The sequence below is a fragment of the Conger conger genome, chromosome 13 (genome assembly GCF_963514075.1).
Source record: "Conger conger chromosome 13, fConCon1.1, whole genome shotgun sequence".
NCBI lineage: Eukaryota > Metazoa > Chordata > Actinopteri > Anguilliformes > Congridae > Conger > Conger conger.
Window position 1 is genome coordinate 39,513,302 of NC_083772.1, and position 25,176 is coordinate 39,538,477.

At 47.2% G+C, this 25,176-nt stretch overlaps 1 protein-coding gene across 4 annotated transcripts in view; it reads right to left on the reverse strand.

Moving 5' to 3' along the window:
* LOC133107905 (protein CEPU-1-like) overlaps nucleotides 1-25,176 on the reverse strand; it is a 298,151-nt gene that overhangs the window by 106,763 nt on the left and 166,212 nt on the right. The window contains exon 1 of one of the 4 annotated variants that reach the window (XM_061217198.1): nucleotides 21,073-21,171. The exons of the other annotated variants lie outside the window; for them this stretch is intronic. The gene's annotated coding sequence lies outside the window, so the exon portion shown is untranslated. Of the gene's footprint in view, nucleotides 1-21,072; nucleotides 21,172-25,176 lie in introns of those variants that run through there. 4 annotated transcript variants of the gene reach the window in all.

The following is a 25,176-nucleotide window of genomic DNA, read 5'->3' on the forward strand; positions in this document are numbered from 1 at the left end:
ACCTGGAGTCGCTGACCAACAGTCCGACAACAAACTTTTCTGAGACAGATTCGATTCATACCCAGGCACCTTCATGGCCGAGGCGGCCATTTTAATAACCCTGATCAAATAAAGCATCTATAGCTCCCTATATATCAAGAAACTTCAGGAGGCTGAATATGTGATATCCAACGGGCAGGACTGACTGTCAGGATCAATATTGAGAAAAGCATCCCCAGACATTTTCTTCCCGGGAGGTCAGAGAAAAACTTGAATAAGTAAACAGCATTAACAGGAGAGCTAGTTCAGCGTTCAATTACTGGCATCTCTGCAGGCTATGGCAGTAATTGATTTAAAGCTAATGGATATAAATTATCGCAATAGATGTCGGTACATATTTTATGAGATTTTAAACAATATGCAGCGGAGATAACTAATTGCCTCCACTCGTTTATTTGAAAAGCCACTCAGCAGAAACTCTGGAGGGGGGGAGTATGGAAGGGCGAAGGCCCTCTTGGGAACCAGAGATCCTTTAAACCCACCCACCCTACAAAAACCATGTAGCGTTTTACGAGCCACAAATCAAAGATGATTTTTTTTCTGCGCTCTATAATTCTGCCGATAGGCTATAAAATATTTACCCCGCTTCTGTTCTACGGACACTTAAAGTCCCGCTAAATGAATAGGAAAGAATAAACGGTAAGTCGTCTTCTGACACACTGTGCGAGCGGAGGGAGGGCGCTGCGATTGGCCGCAAATGAAAACAAGTCCTCGGTCTCTGCCCGTGATGGCCCGTTCTTGAATTGCATCCTGGGAGAGGAAATGAATGGCACCGTGACATCAGAGGTCCCGACCTATAACGGGAGTGGGTTGGGACGGGGGATGGAAACACTTCAGGAAGCTTTGGCCCCCTCTTCGCCCAACCAGCAAACAGGTCAATAACCCATCATCATAAGGGCTTCACACCTCACTGGCTGCAAATTGACTGCCCGAAGCTCCATTTTAGGGATTAAGGAAAATGAATAATGTCGTTTTGGCGAGCGGAGACACAAACTGGCTGATCTTTCTCTTTGTGCGGAAACTTAAGTGTGGATTTTGAGCGGGTGCAACCTTCTGTCGCGGGACCGCTGTTGTGACAGGATTTAATCCTGCCGCCGGAGGCTCTGGGAAATGATGCCCAGATATCTCGGACTCTGCGGCTGGGTCTCTGCGGTGTGGCTGGGTATGTGTGGCTGGGTCTGTGCTGTGTGGCTGAGTCTGAGCTGTGTGGCTGAGTCTGAGCTGTGTGGCTGAGTCTCTGCGGTGTGGCTGGGTCTGTGCTGTGTGGCTGGGTATGTGTGGCTGGGTCTGTGCTGTGTGGCTGGGTCTGTGCTGTGTGGCTGGGTATGTGTGGCTGGGTCTGTGCTGTGTGGCTGGGTATGTGTGGCTGGGTCTGAGCTGTGTGGCTGAGTCTCTGCGGTGTGGCTGGGTATGTGTGGCTGGGTCTGTGCTGTGCGGCTCGGTCTCTGTGGCTGGGTCTCTGCGGTGTGGCTGAGTATGTGTGGCTGGGTCTGCGCTGTGTGGCTGGGTCTCTGCGGTGTGGCTGGGTATGTGCGGCTGGGTTTCTGCGGTGTGGCTGGGTCTCTGCGGTGTGGCTGGGTATATGCGGCTGGGTCTCTGCGGTGTGGTTGGGTATGTGTGGCTGGGTCTGTGCTGTGTGGCTGGGTATGTGTGGCTGGGTCTGTGCTGTGTGGCTGGGTCTGTGCTGTGTGGCTGGGTATGTGTGGCTGGGTCTGTGCTGTGTGGCTGGGTCTGTGCTGTGTGGCTGGGTATGTGTGGCTGGGTCTGTGCTGTGTGGCTGGGTATGTGTGGCTGGGTCTGAGCTGTGTGGCTGAGTCTCTGCGGTGTGGCTGGGTATGTGTGGCTGGGTCTGTGCTGTGCGGCTCGGTCTCTGTGGCTGGGTCTCTGCGGTGTGGCTGAGTATGTGTGGCTGGGTCTGCGCTGTGTGGCTGGGTCTCTGCGGTGTGGCTGGGTATGTGCGGCTGGGTTTCTGCGGTGTGGCTGGGTCCCTGCGGTGTGGCTGGGTATGTGCGGCTGGGTCTCTGCGGTGTGGTTGGGTATGTGTGGCTGGGTCTGTGCTGTGTGGCTGGGTATATGTGGCTGGGTCTGTGCTGAGTGGCTGGGTCTGTGCTGTGTGGCTGGGTATGTGTGGCTGGGTCTGTGCTGTGTGGCTGGGTATGTGTGGCTGGGTCTGTGCTGTGTGGCTGGGTCTGTGCTGTGTGGCTGGGTATGTGTGGCTGGGTCTGTGCTGTGTGGCTGGGTATGTGTTTCTGGGTCTGTGCTGTGTGGCTGGGTCTGTGCTGTGTGGCTGGGTATGTGTTTCTGGGTCTGTGCTGTGTGGCTGGGTATGTGTTTCTGGGTCTGTGCTGTGCGGCTCGGTCTCTGTGGCTGGGTCTCTGCGGTGTGGTTGGGTATGTGTGGCTGGGTTTCTGCTATGTGGCTAGGTCTGTGTGGCTGGGTCTGTGTGGCTGGGTCTCTGCTGTGCGGCTGGGTCTGTGCTGTGCGGCTGGGTCTCTGTGCAAATCCATTCATTCTGTTACCCGGATAGTAAACGTCCTCCTCTCACAGTTCACGTTTGTTGACAAGTTCACTTGGTATTCTCCTCTGACCTTTCACCTTCCATCCACGGATGCCGATCTCTAGAAGCATAAACGGACTAGCACTCACACACGTGGACATACGTACACATGCAGACACGCAAGCAGACACGTGCACACACGCACACACACACACACGTACACAGTGCACACACTCACAACACAGAGCACACATGCACACCATACACACATACACAGAACACTCACACACACACATGCACATGTACATTCACACTCTCACACACAAGCACAAACATGCATGTACACAGTGTACACACACATACACAGAACACGCGCACACACACATGCATGCACACGCATACATACACACACTCTCACACACATACAGACACAGAACACACATACAGAGAGATACAGAACACGCACACACAGATACAGAACATGCACACACATACACACATACATGCACACACATACATACATACACACTCTCACACACATACAGACACAGAACACACATACAGACAGACACTGAACACGCACACACAGATACAGAACACGCACACACACGCACACACATGCATGTACACAGTGTACACATACATACACAGAACACGCGCGCACACACATGCATGCACACGCATACATACACACACGCTCACACACACATACAGACACTGAACACGCACACACAGATACAGAACATGCACACACATACACACATGCATGCACACGCACACATAAATACACACTCTCACACACATACAGACACAGAACACACATACAGACAGACACTGAACACGCACACACAGATACAGAACATGTAGACACACACACATGCACGCACTCAGCATACGCACACACCCACACACACACCTGGCATACCCTATGCAATCAGCTTACAGCCAAGAGAGCTGTCTCCTCACACATCATGACAGCATTTCCAACACACAGGGCTGAGACAAATCACATCGCAATGCATCTATTTTGACCAATGTTTCATATCAGTAATGCAAGCAGACACTACCATATAGCAGGCCAGAAAAGTCATCTAAAGGAGCAGCCATGTCGAGACATGGTATTGGCTGTTCTGTGATAACACAAGCATTACTGAGACGGAAGGAAATTGCATAAATATGTGAATGAGAGCATTGATTTTTACAATGTCATTTTCTGCTTGAGGATCCAGGACGCCCAATACACAGTCCTGAATGTATGTTGGACCTGTGAATGTATATCCAGTCCTGAAATGAAATGAAATGTGTGAAATATCATCTTTATCAATATCAAAGATAATGTCATCCATCAATCCACGTTGACCAAAATTAAGATGTTAACAATCTTGCATATTTGTACAAAGCAATTCTGGAGTTTTACTTTGTTCTCTAAAGATATGGCATTAGAAAAAGCCATCAGAATCTTCTTTGAAGAGGCTGGGACATTTTCAAAAGACCTGCCTCCCTTTCATCAGACTAATGGAGCCTGTGGCCAGGAGAGAGCCTGGAGCTAATGCGGGCCTCCAGAAGGAGAACAAACAGCCGAGAGAGAAACATCTGCAAACCATTTGGCCAACTACACCAGCACTGACTGAGCAATGTGTGCTGGTATATAAACCGTGCTGGTGTATAAACCGTGTGCTGCTATATCTCTGATATAAGGGGTGTTCAAAGAGTATTGGCATCTTTAAATACATTTTTCTGCTACACCAGCACTGACTGAGCAATGTGTGCTGGTATATAATCCGTGCTGGTGTATAAACCATGTGCTGCTCTATCTCTGATATAAGGAATGTTCAAAGAGCATCTTTAAATACATTTATATGAAAGTATTACCCTTCAAACGGTCCCCAGTTCTGACGTTTTCCACTTCAGAAGGACCAGTATTGGCAACGTAAGGACTGTCGGACATTAGAAGCATATTCTTGGAAGGGGATCCGAGTGCCGCGTGTAGCTTCCATGGCTAATCCATCAAAAAAGTGCAACTTAAGCACTGGTAAATGGTTGGCATTTATATAGCGCCTTTATCCAAAGCGCTGTACAATTGATGCTTCTCATTCACCGATTAGCTGCCATGCAAGGCACCAACCAGCTCATCAGGAGCATTTGGGGGTTAGGTGTCTTGCTCAGGGACACTTCAACACACCCAGGGCGGGGTCGAACCGGCAACCCCCCCACTGCCAGACAACTGCTCTTACCGCCTGAGCCCATTAAGGGTTCCCCCCCTGCAGAAGAACGGTCACATGGACGGTTGTACGGTGAGAGGCGAAGGGAATCGGCGAGCGTAAGTCAAACCAAAGTCTTTGGTTGGAGGAACCGTTCCGCCCGTACCGGGAGGGGCCTCTCCGGATCGGGCCGACCGGCTCCAGAGCGGAGAGAGGAACCCGGCAGGATTAATGGGGTTCTGACAGCGAGCCCGGTCTCTGGGGTCTGATGCGCCGCGTGGCAGCCGCTGACGGATCAGCCCAGCAGCCGGACAGCGGGGTGTGACGGGCGGGGGAGGATGAGGGCCGGGGGGAGGATGACGGCCGTGGGGAGGATGACGGCTGGGGGGAGGATGACGGCCGGGGGGAGGATGCCGGCCGGGGCAGGATGACGGCCGGGGGAGGATGACGGCCGGGGGAGGATGATGGCCGGGGGGAGGATGACGGGCGGGGGAGGATGACGGGCGGGGGGAGGATGACGGCCGGGGCAGGATGACGGGCGGGGGAGGATGACGGCCGGGGGAGGATGACGGCCGGGGGAGGATGACGGCCGGGGGAGGATGACGGCCGGGGGAGGATGACGGATGGAGAAATGATCGGCTTTCCCGTGACGTGTGCGTTCTGTGAAAGAGTACGTCTATGTCACGACATGGCTCAGGCGGTAAGAGCGGTCGTCTGGCAGTCGGAGGGTTGCCGCTTCAATTCCCGGGCTGTGTCGAAGTGTCCCTGAGACACCTAACCCCAAATTGCTCCTGATGAGCCTTGCATGGCAGCCAATCGCCGTGAGTGTGTGTATGAATGAGTGAATGAGAAACATCAATTGTACAGCGCTTTGGATAAAGGAGCTAGATAAATGATAATAACATAAATGCTTCAATTAATGCATTAATCTGTGAACTGTCAAATTCTTCTTCAAGTGTCTGACCATTAACACAGGAAGCTGAAGGGGCACACATTCCCAACCCAAAAAAAGGTTTGGGCTTTTATATTGTATCATAGATAAGTGCATGCTTTAGCATGTTTTTTTCTGGTTTGCAAAAGTTAATGCAAATAACAAAATGTGAACTTGATGGTTAAATAAAAATGACAATACAGGCTCTGGGGTGTGGATCGTATACGCTGTGAATGAACCCAACACTGCGGCTTACAAAACGAAATTAAACCATTCAACAGAGATCTGAAACGGAAGATCAAAGATGTATGTTTATCTAAGCGCGTGACTGTTTGAGAGAGCAGAAAATTATCACCACGCTGAGCACCAGAGAGAGAGGGATTCATTCAATGTGGACCGATAACAGCGTGTTAGTCTTCCACGCTTCCGCAGACCAGGAAGGGCTTAAAACGCAAACGTCGGGTAGGAGATCCGGTGGAGAACACCATCAACCGCAGATTCTCCCATCGCCATAATAAAGAGGCGTAATTTAACAGTCTGGGGCGTGTTGCTTTTATTAGCTCTCTCCCTGGGCTCAGATAACTTCACTCTGAAGACGGCGGATTAAAGTTATGTATTGTATGGGTATGCTGCAGAGGAAGAGAATGTGATGGATTAATGCGGTCTCATACGGCCTGGAGGCTGTGGCTCCCAGTGCAAGCATTCATTCATTCATTCATGGAGGGGGGGAGACAGTTAAGACAGAAAGGCTACACTTTAGAGAAATGGGTAACACTTTACAATAAGCTCACATGATCTGGCATTAACTAATGTAGTTGTTAACATGAATTCATGATTTACAAATGAATTCATTAAGCATGAAATTCACTTCAGATTTGTTAAAGTATTTCTCAACTCCTAACTAATGTATTAGTTACATGAATATTTATTAGCAAACCGTAGGTTAAATGTATAATCAGTTAAGCTTTAACAGATACATTAACTGGTTTGAATATGAATTGGTATGAACTGATGTAGTTGTTAAGATGAATTAATGATTTACAAATTAATTAAGCATGAAATTGACTTTACTCCTAACTAATGTATTAGTTTCATGAATGTTTATACATTAGCAAACCTTAGGATAAACGTATAATTAGTTACATTATCTGGTTTTCTCATTCCAATATGAATTGGCATGAACTAATGTATTCATATATTCATGATAACTAACAACTACATTAGGTCTTGCCAATTCATGTAACTGTATTGTAAAGTGTTACCCAAAAATATTAGATGAGTTCAACTAATATAGTTGTTAAGTAACAAACTACTGAGAAGTTAATCTGTAGAGCTTTGTGAATATCTATTGTTCATTCATTCTTGTTCACAACTATTTACATTAGTTGATGACAATTTATATCAGAATGAAAAAATCAGTTCATGTGTTTGTTAATGTTCAACTAATTGTTGGTTTATCATATGAGTTGCTAATGCATAAATCATGGAATACATTTGTCAGTAGTTATGAAACATGCATTAACAAATAATGTTAATGTATGTGTTATACGTCAATAATGAAACATCCATCCATCCATCCATTAGCCTAACCCGCTTATCCTGAACAGGGTCGCAGGGGGGCTGGAGCCTATCCCAGCATACATTGGGCGAAAGGCAGGAATACACCCTGGACAGGTCAGTCCATCACAGGGCACACACACCATTCACTCACACACTCATACCTATGGGCAATTTAGACTCATAATGAAACATTAATTTTAGAATTAGTTATGTATGTGTACATCATTAATTCATGATGAACAATTACACTAGTTATCGGCAATTCATATTGGAATGAAATAAAAACAGTTCATGCATTTTTTAATGGAAATTGAAAGTTTATCCTATGGTTTGCTAATATATACATATGCATGTAACCAATACATTAGTTAGAAGTTACACCACACGCATTACCTAATGAAAAGTTAATTTCCTAATTAAATAATGTATTGGAAATCATTCACTCATGATTAAAACTACATTAGTTAATGCCGTTTCATGTAACCTCATTGTAAAGTGCGACCGCGAGAAATGTGTATACCAGCGCGGGGTGCCCCACTCCCCCCCCCCCGTGCTCCTAGTTATCCACTCTGAAATGACTCAATAACTGGAGGGTAAGGCAGTGGAAATATTGTCCCAGGAGTGCTCCTTCCAGTGTCTGTAGCAGCGAGGCTGACGGTCACGCTTTCTTGCATTGATTCCATTACAACACATGAGGAGTTCACCAAATGAGGTCAGGGTGACCGCGGAGAGGGGATATCGCGGGCGCTGAACACGCCGCCGCGCGACGGGCCGGATCGCGGTCTCCGCTGCGGTGAGAACGCGGCCGCTTAGGGACCGGCCGGGAACGGAACCGGGCCTGGGTCTCACCTGCTTAGCTGGATCACCAAAGCACTGTCTCAGCAAAAGAAAAATGCGTGAGACTGCAATACTCACCGGTCGCCGGTGGATTTTCAAACTGACACCGTGTAGACGGGCCGCTAAGGTGGCAACATGACGTGGGAATCAACTACAGCAGCTACAGCAGAATGCTTGCGTAAGCCATTATGCACACGCGGTATTATTTTTACGAGGTGTGCATGATTCATAAAAATATCCTTATCAAGAAGCAGGTGTAAGCTTTGAGCACACAACCAGGGCAGTAGTGTTCTGATGATGTGTCAAACTTCCATTTTCTTTCTACATTTAAAGCCAGAGCCTATCTTTACATTACAGAAGAAAATAAATACCAACATAAACAAGATGCTTCTGGCTCATTATGTTTGCCAGGATGGGCTGCACAGGAAGATAGAGGGCAGACCCAGTATTTAGAGTTCCGCATATTTGCCACACAGGAACTTCAGTCATAGAGAAGCGCACGCTTCAGCACCAGGGACAGCGACACACTCCAGAACCACAGACTGCAACACACTTCAGCACCACGGACAGCGACACACTCCAGAACCACAGACAGCAACACACGTCAGCACCAGGGACAGCGACACACTCCAGAACCACAGACAGCGGCACACTTCAGCACCAGGGACAGCGACACACTCCAGAACCACAGACTGCAACACACTTCAGCACCACGGACAGCGACACACTCCAGAACCACAGACTGCAACACACGTCAGCACCACGGACAGCGACACACTCCAGAACCACAGACTGCAACACACGTCAGCACCACGGACAGCGACACACTCCAGAACCACAGACAGCGGCACACTTCAGCACCAAGAACAGCCTTGGGCTCCGGCTCAGTGCTAATTGTGGCAGCTGCTACCCGGGGTCTTTTCACCACGCTGACATAAAAGGCTCGGCTCTCGGGTCTTTAGAGCCGAGACACTCAAATCCGGCCCTGGAGGCTGGGAGCACTGCTCTCCTCTTCTACCTGATACTTAATTGATCGATTAACGGCAGAGGTTTAACTCACGTGGTGTCCCAGGTTTTAATCAGCGCTCATTAATGGGGGAGAATGAAAGGCCAGCCTGAAGGGCCAGTTTTGAGTACCTCCCCTGTAGAGGGGGTGTTAAATATGATTTTCAGTTCTGGCTAATTGGCTAATAAATTTTTTCCCTCATATTCTGGTTATTGTTTGTTTCATTCGATGACAGGTTCAAATAGTACTCGCTTTGGATTCAAACACTGTTTCTGGTCTCGATTACTTCCGTCTGGTGTATTTCAGCCTGTTCGGGATGATTTCACTTGTTCCAATATGCCAGACAAGCTTAATAAAATGCAAAAATGTATTTGAACCCATACTATTTGAACCCTGGTCTGACTGATGGTCGGTGTTTTATTTCAATCAAGCTAGCTGAAGATATACTTATTTCACATTTGACTGGTGAAAAATCAACTTCTTACTTACACAAGGTAACATGAAGTAGTTTTTACAGAATAAATGCTCATGTGGGTATTGGTTTATATTCCCATTATTGGATTAGACTGCATTTGATTATGTTACATTGGGTGGGACTGTTGAACTCAGCCTGGGGGCACTGCTAACTATTCTGTCTAATGACCTCTTTCCATGGTCTGCTTCCTCTCTCGCAGCAGGCAATCCGGTGCGCTGGCACTCGCATACACAGAAATGTATTAATTATGCAATCTGGGTTTGCATTTTTTAATAAAGTGTGCCTGGGTGCATTCAGAAGCGGTGTGCAGGAGCATTCAGAGGCTCAGGCAGCATTCAGAGGCTCAGGGAGCATTGAGGTTCAGGGAACATTCAGAGGTTCAGGGAACATTCAGAGGCTGTGTTCAGGGAACATTCAGAGGCTCAGGGAACATTCAGAGGTTCAGGGAACATTCAGAGGCTGTGTTCAGGGAACATTCAGAGGTTCAGGGAACATTCAGAGGCTGTGTTCAGGGAACATTCAGAGGTTCAGGGAACATTCAGAGGCTAAGGGAACATTCAGAGGCTAAGGGAACATTCAGAGGCTCCGGGAACATTCAGAGGCTCAGGGAACATTCAGAGGCTGTGTGCAGGGTGGTGGAAGCGCACAGCTCCCTCTGAGAGGAATAACTGCCTTGTAGCTGGGAGGGGTGGGGACCCAATAACACCACATGATGTGGCAAAAACAATGTGACCTCTTTAAGGGGACCTCTGAGGTCCCCACAAGGCAAACACAGACAGACACACACACACACACACACACACACATGCACCCACATACACTCACTCACACACACACACACACACACACACATGCACACTCACACTCACACACACACACTCACACACTCACACACACTCACACACACACACACACACACACACACACACACACACTCTAAGTGTTGCCATTACCCGCAGACTGCCCAGATGGAAACACAAACACTTTAACAGAAATTGAGCAGCTGTCATCTGATTGTTCTGTTTTTGTTTTTCTGGCAGTCTCCTGAAAATTGCAGAAATTGTCCATATTTATATTGAATGCAAATAAGGCACTTTTCTTTCACTGTGGTGTCCTTTATAACACGGAGTGCTTGAAGGGAAAAGGGTCTCAACAAGACAAGCGGAAATGGCCATGTACTAAACACGCTTTTAAACAAATCATTTACCATGAATCTGTCTCTTTTTTCTTTCCAAGAAAGTAAATAAAACGCAAGCATTTACCCAACACAAACCAAACCATAAACTAGAGCTACTTTGCTCTCAGCATTGGGGATATAAAACATGTTGTAATTATTAAACATAGTTTTTGGAGAGTGAGAGATTTTACAAGTAGGAATAGTATCCAATTGCATAGATGCTAAAGAACACGGTTGCCTTAATAGGTAACACATTACATGTGATTTGGCTGACGCTTTTATCCAAAGCGACTTACAGTTGATTAGACTAAGCAGGAGACAATCCTCCCCTGGAGCAATGCAGGGTTAAGGGCCTTGCTCAAGGGCACGACGGCTGTGCGGATCTTATTGTGGCTTATTGTGCTTACACCGGCTACACCGGGGATCGAACCGTCGACCTTGCGTGTCCCAGTCATGTACCTTAACCACTACACTACTCGTAATGCATTGGCAAGCACAGCAGTGCAACATCCATATAATGCGGTAAACTGTGCCCTTATTGGTGCTTTCCTGTCTGCGGAGCCTTGATGGTCCTGTGGAGCAACACGGGGCAATTACTCCTCCGTCTGTGCCAGAGAAAGGCTTTCCTCATCACTGATAAGAGGTCGGATGACTCAGGGCAGAGGGACACTGGAGAGGGAATTCTACAATAAACTGGAATTGACGAGAGATATACACTCACTGAGCGGTTTATTGGGTATTTATTAGACTTGTGTTTTTGACTTATTGGTCTTCTGCTGCTGTAGCCTAACCATTTAGAGGTTTGATATGTTGTGTGTTCAGAGATGCTCTTCTGCATACCACTGTTGTAATGTGAGGTTATTTGCGTTACTGTCACCTTCCTGTCAGCTGTGACCAGGCTGTTCATTCTCCTCTGACCTCTCTCATTAACAAGGCGTTTTTTGGTCTGAAAAACAGCTGAACCTCTTGCTCACGTCTGCATTCATGTGTGCATTTAGTTGCTACTACAACCTAATAAAGTGCTCAGCGAGTGTACAGTGGCCAGTCTAGCCATGATTGCTCCTTGTGGACTTAATCCTTGTACATGTAATCAAGGACAATCCATATATGGTGTAATCATTTCATGACATGTCAGTATAGATGTAACATGCTAACGTATTTGCATCATTCACTGGACCATGAATCATGGTAGGAAATGTTAAGGTAAGAAGCTAGCCAGTCCTTGTAGCAAGCAAGTGACTATTGATCAAGTTCAAACTAGAAATATCTATCTAGAAGAAACTGTATTCATTTTTGGATACTTTGGGATTGGGATTTCTGGGAATCCAAGAGAATTCTACCAACTTTTATACAATGGAGACCAGTTTTACAATCCTATCAGGCTAGTTTAAAAAGTATGAATCATGTAGTTCAGAAGAATAGCAGTTTACACTTCACACCAGCTATAAGCTAGGAAATAATATGAAGTAGATGGAAATCTAACGCTATAACTGCAGGTTGGGTCTGTATAAAATCAGCTAGTTCCAATGAGCATTATAATGAACATTTCTATACATAATAAAGCACTCATATTAATACATCCATGATTCAACACGCTGACAGATACACTAATTAACGCACACAAAGCAGATTTAGTTAAGCTGTTTTGTCAGAAGCACAGACGGCGCAAACAAAACACCAGTTTCTAGCTTATATCTTACAGCGTCAGGTGCAGTCAGTTAGCGCTAGCCACGGCTCTGCATGTCTTTACTCTACATCTGTAGCGTCTGGTGCAGTCAGAGTTAGCGCTAGCCTAGCGGCTCTGCATTCTTTATGCTGCATCTGCAGCAGTCAGAGTTAGCGTTAGCCTAGCGGCTCTGCATTCTTTATGCTGCATCTGCAGTGTCTGGAGCAGTCAGAGTTAGCGCTAGCCTAGCGGCTCTGCATTCTTTACGCTACATCTGCAGCGTCTGGTGCAGTCAGAGATAGCGCTAGCCTAGCGGCTCTGCATTCTTTATGCTGCATCTGCAGTGTCTGGAGCAGTCAGAGTTAGCGCTAGCCTAGCGCCTCTGCATTCTTTATGCTGCATCTGCAGCGTCTGGTGCAGTCAGAGTTAGCACTAGCCTAGCGCCTCTGCATTCTTTACGCTGCATCTGCAGCGTCTGGTGCAGTCATAGTTAGCGCTAGCCTAGCGCCTCTGCATTCTTTATGCTGCATCTGCAGCGTCTGGTGCAGTCATAGTTAGCGCTAGCCTAGCGGCTCTGCATTCTTTATGCTGCATCTGCAGTGTCTGGAGCAGTCAGAGTTAGCGCTAGCCTAGTGGCTCTGCATTCTTTACGCTACATCTGCAGCGTCTGGTGCAGTCAGAGTTAGCGCTAGCCTAGCAGCTCTGCATTCTTTATGCTGCATCTGCAGCAGTCAGAGTTAGCGTTAGCCTAGCGGCTCTGTATTCTTTACGCTACATCTGCAGCGTCTGGTGCAGTCAGAGTTAGCACTAGCCTAGCGCCTCTGCATTCTTTATGCTGCATCTACAGCAGTCAGAGTTAGCGCTAGCCTAGCGCCTCTGCATTCTTTATGCTGCATCTGCAGCGTCTGCAGAGTTAGCGCTAGCGCTGCTCAGACAGACGTTATTATGAAACATAATTGTACATAGTGGATAATAACGCAGCTTAGTGTTCCTTGTAGAAATGCAGGTTTTTAAAATAAATGATCTGTTGTTATACTCGGTGATTAATGGCACGTCGGTGTTGAATCAGAAGTGCGGAGCTTTGGAAGCAAAATAATTGTGATGTACCTTTGTCGAAACATGCTGAGTCATTCCTGAGCAATCATTAGAGAAGACATTTTACCTGCCTGCGTAGCTGGCACTCAAACACAGTGCATATGGGCCCTGGAATGGAAAGCCTACCCAGGGAACTCTCTATACTATCCAGTCCTGGTTTAAATATGTCATTGTTTTGGAATCAAATACTTTTCTGTGCTTGATTGAGCACCTACAACTCCTTCATAATCCACACAGCCAGGGAAATGTCAATTTCCACAAAATGGGAGCTTTAAGCCCATTTCACCCGTGGAATTAGTGTTTTCCCCTTTCTCTCTCTCTCAATGGTTGGGTGCCACAGATCCAGAGAATCCCCTGCCCGTGTGTAACGGATGGATGAAAGCAGGGATGGGCAAAACCGGACGAGGTGTTTCGGGAGGTAAAAGCCAACGTCTAGTAATCGGAGGGTCGCTGGTTTCGAATCCACCCTGGGTGTGTCGAAGTGTCCCTGAGCAAGACGCCTAACCCCCAATTGCTCCTGATGAGCCGGTTGTCGCCTTGCGTGGCATTTGTGTGAGCGCGTGTATGAATGAGTTAATGAGAAGCATCAATTGCACAGCGGTTTGGATAAAGGAGCTAGATAAATTCCAACCATTTACCATTTAAACCCAGGCTTCAGCCATTTAGCCGTTAGCCTCACAATGCCTTGCATTGCCTCTGCGGTACACACTTTAATACGGGTTTTAAGTCCTAATTAGAACCGCGGTCTCAGTTTGACTCAGTAACTGGGTTAAATGTAAAGATTAGACTAAGACTGAAGCATTAAGCCAATCATGATGGGTGGAGCTATCACACAGTGACCCATATTAGCCAATCACAGGAATTCACCCACCACAGAAAGTCAGTGACATAGGTTTGGATCGTTAGTTTACATTACCTTACATTAATGGCATTTGGCAGATGCTCTTATCCAGAGCGACGTACAGTTGATTAGACTAAGCAGGAAACAATCTTCCCCTGGAGCAATGCAGGGTTAAGGGCCTTGCTCAAGGGTCGGACGGCTGTGCGGATCTTATTGTGCCTACAAAGGGAATGAAACCAACGACCTTGCGGTTAAGTGGTTAAGTCACGTACCTTAACGCTACGCTACAGGCCGTTAGTAGCACAGTTCGGCCATTGTCTCCCCGACACTACTTTCTTACCGCTGTGATTTTTTTTCCACATTCTGCATTTAAGAATGAATTTCTGTTCGCACCAGCAGCTATATGGGACATTACGCCTCCGTAATGAAAGCATCCCGCTCTACATTCCCTGTATGTTTTACGCAGGATTGCATTGTGTCTGCACGCTGCGGCTGCCTCCTCCATCACGCAGCTCTGTGCTAAATGTGGAGATTATAGCCCCGCATCGCTACGACGCTACTCCAGTGGGGAAACAGGAAATTCTCCCGCTGACATGCTAATTCGCCTCTGTTCTTTATATGTAAATGATATGTAAATGTGAATTTAATATAACCCAAAGCACTTTATGGCGTGACAGGAAAAATGAATAAAACCACATATATACATTCATCTTGTCTCCTTTATGTTTAGAAAAATGTGCTAATCGGGCAGAACAGCAAAGGTTTTGTGAAAAAAGAGAAAGAGAACTGCTAACAGACGCACAAGAGAAAAATGGTTCCGGGAGATTGACAGCGGCGGAGAAATTCTTGCTGAGGGCGCCTGAACGCTGAACGCCATTGGTCGGCTGGTATAGACCTGGAGGGCCACTTTAATTAGACGTGATATTTAACACCGACGCAACATGCGGCGTGAAACGCAGCTAGCGCCTCGCTAGGATTCGCATTCTTAGCTAACGCCAGAGACATTTTATTCACTTCAGTAAAATGCTAATTTGACAGAGAATAAGGCTTTGGATTACTGGCAGTGGCAAGTGTTGCATGCTCAGGGCGATATCATTACCCACAACCTCATTTATACACCCAATAAGGCCACCGCAGAAATATACAGGGAGGTTTTACATACTGTTATGGAAATTTTATAAATAGTAGAAATCAGTGTGTTCACCGTGCAGTGCAGTCTGTGGGTCCATGACACACATACACACAAACATGCACACACACACACACACACAAGCGCGCACGCACACACACACACACACACACCAACACACACACACACACCCTACATGTGGCTGGGGGTTTGAGTCCCCACACTAACACTCTCTGTGGTCTTAGTCGATGACCCCCACCCCACCCTCATGTCCGAATACAGTGGAAGACCACTTACTGTACAAACACTTATCAATGAACAAATTCATAATATCTCCTTTTAATTATTTATGAGAAGGTCACTGCACATTAATAATATTTCTGTAAATGCAGCAGAGTTACCCAGGGAGACTAATTTCCTCCTGTAGACCTTGCACTCTCAGAAATAAAGGTACCAAAAGTGCATAAAAAGGTACAAATGCTTATCACTGGGGCGGTACCCTACAGGTACTTAAAACTGTACCCCTAGTCAGCAATTTATGAAAGTTGCAAATTTTTTGCTTGGAAAAAGTACTCATTTGTACTCAAACAGAATATTACTGCACTGTCCTTTCAGGGTACATTTGGAAAATGTGAACCTTGAAGAACTAAAATGTACCTCCACTGTCACTTTACGTGTGGGGAGTGTGTGGAACAAGTTGTTCGATTCCGGGAGGAAACGCGAATACCAGGAGGAAACGCATAGGGATGGACCGTGAACACAGGGATGGACCGTGAACACAGGGATGAACATTCAAACTCCACACAGAGAGGATCCAGGGCGTCTGGGACATTAACTTTGCTATATCAATATATTTCAATCCCAACAAAGGGACAACCGCAATTATTCTTCCTTTCTTAACCATGCAGCTGACTTAAGTCTGAACTTAAGTCAAACGTACTGTTCGTGACAATTCAACACACAATCCCCTCATTTCTCTACTGCTATTATGGAACTGCACCGTGCATTTGTATTACTGCTGTACTCACAGCTAAATCAATCATTCAGCATGCTGGGTCATAAACACAACCCAGCACGTTGGGCTCCAAACCACAGCTAGCTAACTGATCAAATGGTAAACGGCCTGCATTTATATAGCACCTTTATCCAAAGCATTGTAAAATTGATGCTACTCATTCACCCACTCACATACCAACGGTGATTGTCTGCCATGCAAGGCACCAACCAGCTCGTCAGGAGCATTTAGGGGTTAGGTGTATTGCTCAGGGACGCTTTGACACACCCAGGGCGGGATTGAACCGGCAACCCTCCGACTGCCAGAAGACTGCTCTTAACACCTGAGCTAATTTGATCATTCAAATAGACAGCTTTACAGGCGAAATATTGAGACATTAAATTAGGCTTTATGCAGGGGGTAAAACTAAGTGTAGGTCTTTTGCATGTGTGGAGACCATCGCTTGCACTTGTGTTCCATGAATTGCAATACAGTAATTATGAAAACGATCAGGGCCTTGTAAAAGATACAGCACTGTACATGGCTTCCCTACGAGACTAATACAAGTGAGCAGTCCTCCTGAGAACACTGATTTGCACATTCATATCATGGCTAATTAGCGCAAAAAGGGCTGTCAGGCTCATGTGAAAAGGGTAGACAGAGCAGTGCAGACTGATTCAAACTGCAGGCGGGAAGTGGAAACAGGGCACCATCTGCTGGCCAAAGTGTGCGAGTGCATGAGGTAGGCATTAATGACACAACCATTCAGGACTTTACATGCGGCCTTGTGAAGTTTAAAAAAAGACCAAACGCTGCAGAAACTCCACATGACGGCAACTCCAAAGAGCTCGCAGCGTCTCAGAACCAGCACGCGCGTACCGTACGCAGACGGACGAGTGAATAGTTTATTTAGGTCAGACATTATCAGGAAGAAACTAGACAAACTGTGTGAAAATACGACAGACAAGACATCATCGTACACGTTTACGCCAGTCCAGTACGTGCACGCGCGTCACTTCAGTTCTGCACTGCCACTTCAATAACCTTTTTAAAATAACAGCGTCAGTCTGTTACGACGTTGTTACCGAGACTGGAAAGAGAAGCGCGAGGGGGCGCAGGCCAGCGCGGTGACAGGCGCTAAGCGCTCGTGATGGCGGCGGGTGACGAATGGCCGCTGATACCGGTTCTGACACGCACCCCGGCCCCCCTGGCACCCTGGCCCCCCGGCCCCCCTGGCGTGTGCGAGGGCCGCTCGTGGAGAGGAGGCAGGTGGTGGTCGCAGCTGTGTGGCGCTGGGCGTCTCTGCTTCGCCCTGTTCCGCTCGGGTGCAGAGTGACCCAGGGAGGACAGCACATCACAGGCCAGTCCCCCCCACACACCCCAGCCACACATCACATCCCCCCCACACACCCCAACCACACATCACATCCCCCCCACACACCCCATCCAAATATACCAGCCACACACCCCAGCCACACACCCGAACCACATATACCAGCCACACACCCCAACCAAATATACCAGCCACACACCCCAACCACACACCCCAACCAAATATACCAGCCACACACCCCAGCCACACACCCCAACCAAATATACCAGCCACACACCCCAACCAAATATACCAGCCACACACCCCAACCACACACCCCAACCAAATATACCAGCCACACACCCCAACCACACACCCCAACCAAATATACCAGCCACACACCCCAGCCACACACCCCAACCAAATATACCAGCCACACACCCCAAACAAATATACCAGCCACACATCCCAGCCACACACCCCAAACCAAATATACCAGCCACACACCCCAGCCACACACTCCAAACCAAATATACCAGCCACACACCCCAGCCACACACCCCAACCAAATATACCAGCCACACATCCCAACCACACACCCCAACCAAATATACCAGCCACACACCCCAACCACACACCCCAACCAAATATACCAGCCACACACCCCAGCCACACACCCAGCCACACACCCCAACCAAATATACCAGCCACACACTCAGCCACACACCCCAACCAAATATACCAGCCACACACCCCAACCAAATATACCAGCCACACACCCCAACCAAATATACCAGCCACACACCCCAACCAAATATACCAGCCACACACCCCAGCCACACACCCCAACCAAATATACCAGCCACACACCCCAGCCACACACCCCAACCAAATATACCAGCCACACACCCCAGCCACACACCCCAGCAACATATCCCAGCCACACATCACAGGCCAGCTGCACATCCCAGCCACATATCCCAGCCACATATCACATCCCAGCCACATATACCAGCCACACATCCATGTCTACGCTCAGAAACAAAGGGACCAAAAGTGCCCGAAGAGTGAATGTCTGTCGCTGTGGCAGTACCCTATAGGTGCATAAGTACATACCCCTAGCCAGCAATATACTGTGCTCACTTGTCCCTTTTTTGCATGGAAGATATACTCAATTGACACCTAACCCCTAAATACTCCTGACGAGCTGGTTGGTGCCTTGTATGGCAGCCGATCATCCTTGGTGTGGGAGTGTGTGTATGAATAGGTGAATGAGAAGCATCAACTGTACAGCGCTTTGGATAAAGGCGTTATTTAAATGCAGGCATTTACCATTTACATTTGTGAAATCTGATCCTTGAAGAGCAAAAATGTACCTCCACTGTCAGGTTATTTCTGAGAGTGTACGCAGGCAAGAATGGGCACCTGGACCCCCAGCTGCAATAGCATTGGCTTCCAAGCAGAAGAATCAGAAGGCAGGCTGCACTCTCCGAAAAAAAGGCTTCTTTGGCTTGTCTCAGGGATCAGCGAGTGCTCTGGGGTTGAAAACTGCTAGTTTTCCGCCCTCCCTTTACCTGTGAGTCGGGTGTGAAGACAGCCTGGCCAACCACTAGCACTAATTACCCAGGAGAAGGGTATACAAATCAGGGTTATATTTGGATTTGAGGGCCAGAGTTGATGATCCCTGCCATAGAGCAGGGTTTTTAGTTATTTATGGCACCGTCTGCCATAGGCGTGCAGTGTGGAAGCTCCCAGACAAAGAGCCAATTTGCCCAACACAGAACCCTCAAACTAGATAGGGTTCTTCTATGGAATTGCTGGGTTCCTTCTGGGACCAGTTTTTCCTGAGGGGGTAACAAATTATTGGGCCCCTGAATGATTTTTTTCCTAGGGCCCCCAAAAAGTCTAGGGATAGCGCAGCACATACACGCAGCGATAACACCCTGCTGCTTATTAACACGGAACGGAAACAACACACAGAGTGTGCTCTACGACATCAACTGCGCAAACAGCGTTTGGCCAAATGTTTCACCAGCAATGATGGCCTTGTACACATCATACTGATTTTAAATATTTACACTGATGGACGTTTACGGATCGTGCTGTTTCATGTAGTGTATTTGCTGTTTCTGTGGTTATCGGTCAGATATGAATTAGCTGCTAGCTAACTCTGGTGCAATTACCTTTTAATTGTGCGCTGTCCCTGGAAAAATAAACAATAAAATACCAATTAATAAATAAAAAACAAACAACAAAAAAACAAACAACAAACTACCAGATGAACTTGTGCCCGGATTGGTGATGACTCAACTGTTACCTTTTTTCTTCCCCCATCACATTAATTTACACAAAGGATCATCCAACCCCCTCCAGCCTATCATCTGTCACCAACAGACAGCCAATTAGATAGCTCCTGTCTCCTGGCCCAGCACCTCCCGGACAGCCAGTTAGTGAACTTCAACTTCCTGTTCAGCTGCATCTGGGCAGCCAACCAGAAAGGGAAAAGATCACCTTCCTGTCTGCCACCTCTCACTGTCAGCTTCCTTTGGACCTGCAGGTTCCCCCGGCCCTGTTCGGGCTGTCTACCCCGCAGCCTCCAGCCTCTCAGCCAAGTCCTGCATCGTATGCTTCCTCTAGTCACGAACCGTTCAGGTTGGACTGAGAGCGTAGCCTGTTGACTGCCACTGGACACAGGCCTTTTTCACAACACTTGTCAATGCAGTGCCTCTGTATGATACTGTTATCTCCATGAGGCGAGAGACGGTGTTGTTTTTACAAAACAATAATGCAGGGTTGCGCTTTACAATACGGTTACATGAATTGCCATTAACTAATGTAGTTGGTAATGTGAATTGATGATGTACAAATGCATTAATTAAATGAATGCTTCTTTAGTTAATGTGTTTGTTAACTACTAACTAATGTATTAGTTATTTGAATATTTATTCATTAACCAACCATAAAATAAAAAAAACTATTAACTAATGTAGTTGTTGACATGAATGAATGATATACAAACACATTTACACACAGTTAGCTAGTTAGCTGCCCTGCTGAAAAAAAACAGCTGAAGCTGGTAGCTGGTTGACCAGTTCCATACTCAACATGCTTTGATCAGCTCAAGCTATGTTTTAAAACAGCTGATTGCTGGTAATTTCAATCTGGTCAGAACTGGATTTTACACTAGCGTAGTTAACAAGTGCATTCATTAATTCCTGTAACATTACCGTAAATTATTCCCAAATACTGGAATGTCTTGGCTGTTAAAAGGACAGGCAGAACAAACTGACCATTTAATGAAAAGGCTTTTACCGTGGTTATCGTATTCATGTTGATCTAAAGCCTTTGATACATCCCGCGTCTACAGATTTCTACCGACGGTGCTCACGCCCGAGACAGCATCGACATCACGGCGTTTGATTCTGCCTGGGAGATCTTAATTCCCCTCAGTAGGACGCGGCACGCCGCGTAGGACACGCTTTGACGAGCATGAGCGAGCGCACACAAACATCCCAGATCCACCGGGAGCCCCCGCCACCGTGTCCCGTGGCGCACCGCGGAGTTCACTCCGGGTGAAAAAGTGGCCGGTCCGCGAACTCCCTGAACGCTTCTCTGCGTTAGGAACTGACGTCAGTCTGACGCATGCAATGCGGTCAAGTCACGATTGGCATTTACATTTACATTTTGCATTTTAGTCATTTAGCAGACGCTTTTACAACTGCATAGGTTCTTCAACAAGTTAAAAATGTCAAATCTATAAATAGCAGAACACGCGTACAGAGCTGTTCTAGCCAGAAAACAATAGTCATTGTAAGTGCAATTTTTTATTTATTTTGTAACATAGGGTGCACAAGAGGGATATTGGAAGGGGGGTGTCATAAGTGCAAAAGCAGTCAGTAGCAGTAAAGGACATGATTCTTTTTTATTGTCATTATTTTAAGTTTATATTAAGTCCGATTGAAGAATGTCTCCCTCTGTCTTCAGTTGGGTAAAAACAACTTTGCATCTGTATCAGGTGAGCTGTGTAGGAATCGCAGCCCTTTTTATACGTAGTCTAAAAAGGGACCAAAAGTAATTGGAGGGTTGGCTGCTCATCTGTCACTTGGCCAGCTGTGTGCTGTTGCATCATTAGTTCTCACCCAGGAAAGCCATCACAAGGTGAGCAGTGGTGAGCTCAGCAATAGTAAACAACCTTGTAGACCAGGGAAGACCACTGTAGTGGATGACTGAAGAATAAATGGTAAACGGTTGGCATTTATATAGCGCCTTTATCCAAAGTGCTGTACAATTGATGCTTCTCATTAACCCATTCATACACACGCTCACACACCGATGGTGATTGGCTGCCATGCGAGGCGCCAACCAGCTCGTCAGGAGCATTTTGGGGTTACGTGTCTTGCTCAGGGACACTTCAGACACACCCAGGGCAGGAATTGTACCGGCAACCCGCTGACTGCCAGATGCCTGAGACAATCTTACCCCAGAATACATTCAATTGTGAATAAAACCCCCTTTTGAACTTTCGAACAGATCAGGAATCCTCTCCAGAACGTATACATAGATGTGTTAAAGAGACGACTACACCAGCATAACCTCAGAGACCCCACTGCGAGATGCACTGGTCAGTCTCACCGACAGAATGGGGAAGATAAGAGTTTGTTAAACTTTAAAAAAATAAAAACAAAAACTATAGAGATCTGGAACAAAATCTTCTGACCAGATGAGATGAGTATGAACCTGTATCGAAGTGCTGGAAAGAGGAAAGTATGGAGAAAGGAAAACACCACCATCTTTGAAGCATTCGGAAGGCAGTGTTCTGGCTTGGGCGTGCCATTGGAAGCGACTTTGCCTTTACTGATGATGTCACCGCTGACATCAGCAGCGGGATGAATTATGGAATACAAAGAAACATCTGTTCAGACCCAACCGTATGCCGCTAAACTCCAATGACATCGCTTCACCTTGCAGCAGGACAATAAACCCAAACACGCAGCCAAAACAACCAAGGAGTTTTCCAGGGCCAAAATGTTGAATGCTGTTTTCTGGCCAAGTCAATCACCCAACCTGAATCCAACTGAACATGTGTTTCACTTTCTGAAGGAAAGAAAATCTCCAAAATGAGCATGGTACAGGCCTGGCAGAGCACCACCAGGAGCACTGGATACGGATGTAAACACCGTCAAATTAAAGCTTACAGTCCGCTCTTGTTTCATTTGAAATCGAATTGTGTCACTGTCTAAATACTTATGGTATATACAATAAGTAACTGTTTTATCAGACTTACAACGGCTCAGTAATGCAAAGGCCTAGGTAATAAGCCAATCATCTGGCAGCAACTCAATGCAGAAAAGCATGCAGATGTGGTCAAGAGATTCAGTTGTTGTTCAGACCAAACATCAGAATGGGATCTGTGACTTTAATCATGGCATGATTGTTGATGTCAGACAGGGTGGTTTCATGCACAATCCATAAAGTTTACAGAGAATGGTGTGAAAAACAAACAAAAAATAAGAAAATAATAATAATCTAGTGAGCGGAAATTCTGTGGATGCAAACGCCTCGTTTATGAGAGAGGTCAGAGGAAAACGGCCAGACTGGTTTAATCTGAGAGGAAGGCAACAGTAACTCAAATAACCAATGAGTCGAAAAATAAAAAATAAAACCTAATAAAGTGGAGTGCAAATCACAGTTTATATATAATCCAGCGCTCTTTCATAAAAAGATTCACCCATCCAAACACACTCATACTCATTAAGTGTGAGAGCAGATAGTACTGACCAGGGTCTGGTGCCAGAATATTGTCTTTCACAGACAGCTGCCCCAGCCATTTTACAGCCACAGCCTTCGCACTTGTAGCAAAATAAAAATCATTCATCTGATTAATAACATTAAACATGGAGAATATTAACTGTAGAGGCTGCGGTGCCCATGCGGCAATAGCAATCACAATAAGGCAACTAATTAACTTAGCTGATTGAAGTCTCACTAAAATGAGAATTGCTTAAAGTGAATCAATCCATACAAGGCCTGGTACTATAATATTCATTTGCAACATTTGCAATAGCATATGTATTACTATTTTCCACGAGTTTAAAATCAATTCATTTTTTAGACATTTATATATCTTGTGGTCTAGTATTATTATTATTGAATATTGTAGTAGTAGTAGTAGTAGTAGTAGTAGGTAGTTGTATATATGAGTGAATGTGTGTGTGTGTGTGAGAGAGAGAGAGAGAGAGAGAGAGGGAGAGAGAGAGAGAGAGAGACAGAGAGTCTATCTTGAGCTGAGTATTAAGTTCCTAAGTCCTTCCAGTAAGTTCTTGCAAAGGACTGCATTCCATAAGCGTAACATTCCATAGCACATAGCATGAGCCTGAACTATTCCACATGCCATAGCACATAGCATGAGCCTGACCTATTCCACATGCCATAGCACATAGCATGAGCCTGACCTATTCCACATGCCATAGCACATAGCATGAGCCCGAACTATTCCATATGCCATAGCACATAGCATGAGCCTGACCTATTCCACATGCCATAGCACATAGCATGAGCCTGACCTATTCCACATGCCATAGCACATAGCATGCTCAACAGCCACCCATCAGCTGTAGAATGTAAATGTAAAGTGTTCGGGAGGCGGCTGCAGGGAGAGACAGGGGCGAGGCACAGGGAGAGACACAGGGAGAGGCACAGGGAGAGGCACAGGGAGAGGCACAGGGAGAGACAGGGGCGAGGCACAGGGAGAGGCACAGGGAGAGACAGGGGCGAGGCACAGGGTGAGGCACAGGGTGAGACAGGGGCGAGGCACAGGGTGAGGCACAGGGAGAGGCACAGGGAGAGGCACAGGGAGAGGCACAGGGAGAGACAGGGGCGAGGCACAGGGAGAGGCACAGGGAGAGACAGGGGCGCGGCACAGGGTGAGGCACAGGGCGAGGCACAGGGCGAGGCACAGGGAGAGGCACAGGGCGAGGCACAGGGGCGAGGCACAGGGAGAGGCACAGGGTGAGGCACAGGGAGAGGCACAGGGAGAGGCACAGGGAGAGACAGGGGCGAGGCACAGGGTGAGGCACAGGGAGAGGCACAGGGAGAGGCACAGGGAGAGGCACAGGGCGAGGCACAGGGTGAGGCACAGGGTGAGGCACAGGGAGAGGCACAGGGTGAGGCACAGGGAGAGACAGGGGCGAGGCACAGGGAGAGGCACAGGGTGAGGCACAGGGTGAGGCACAGGGAGAGGCACAGGGTGAGGCACAGGGAGAGACAGGGGTGAGGCACAGGGTGAGGCACAGGGAGAGACACAGGGTGAGGCACAGGGAGAGACACAGGGAGAGACACAGGGTGAGGCACAGGGAGAGACACAGGGAGAGACACAGGGTGAGGCACAGGGAGAGACACAGGGAGAGACACAGGGCG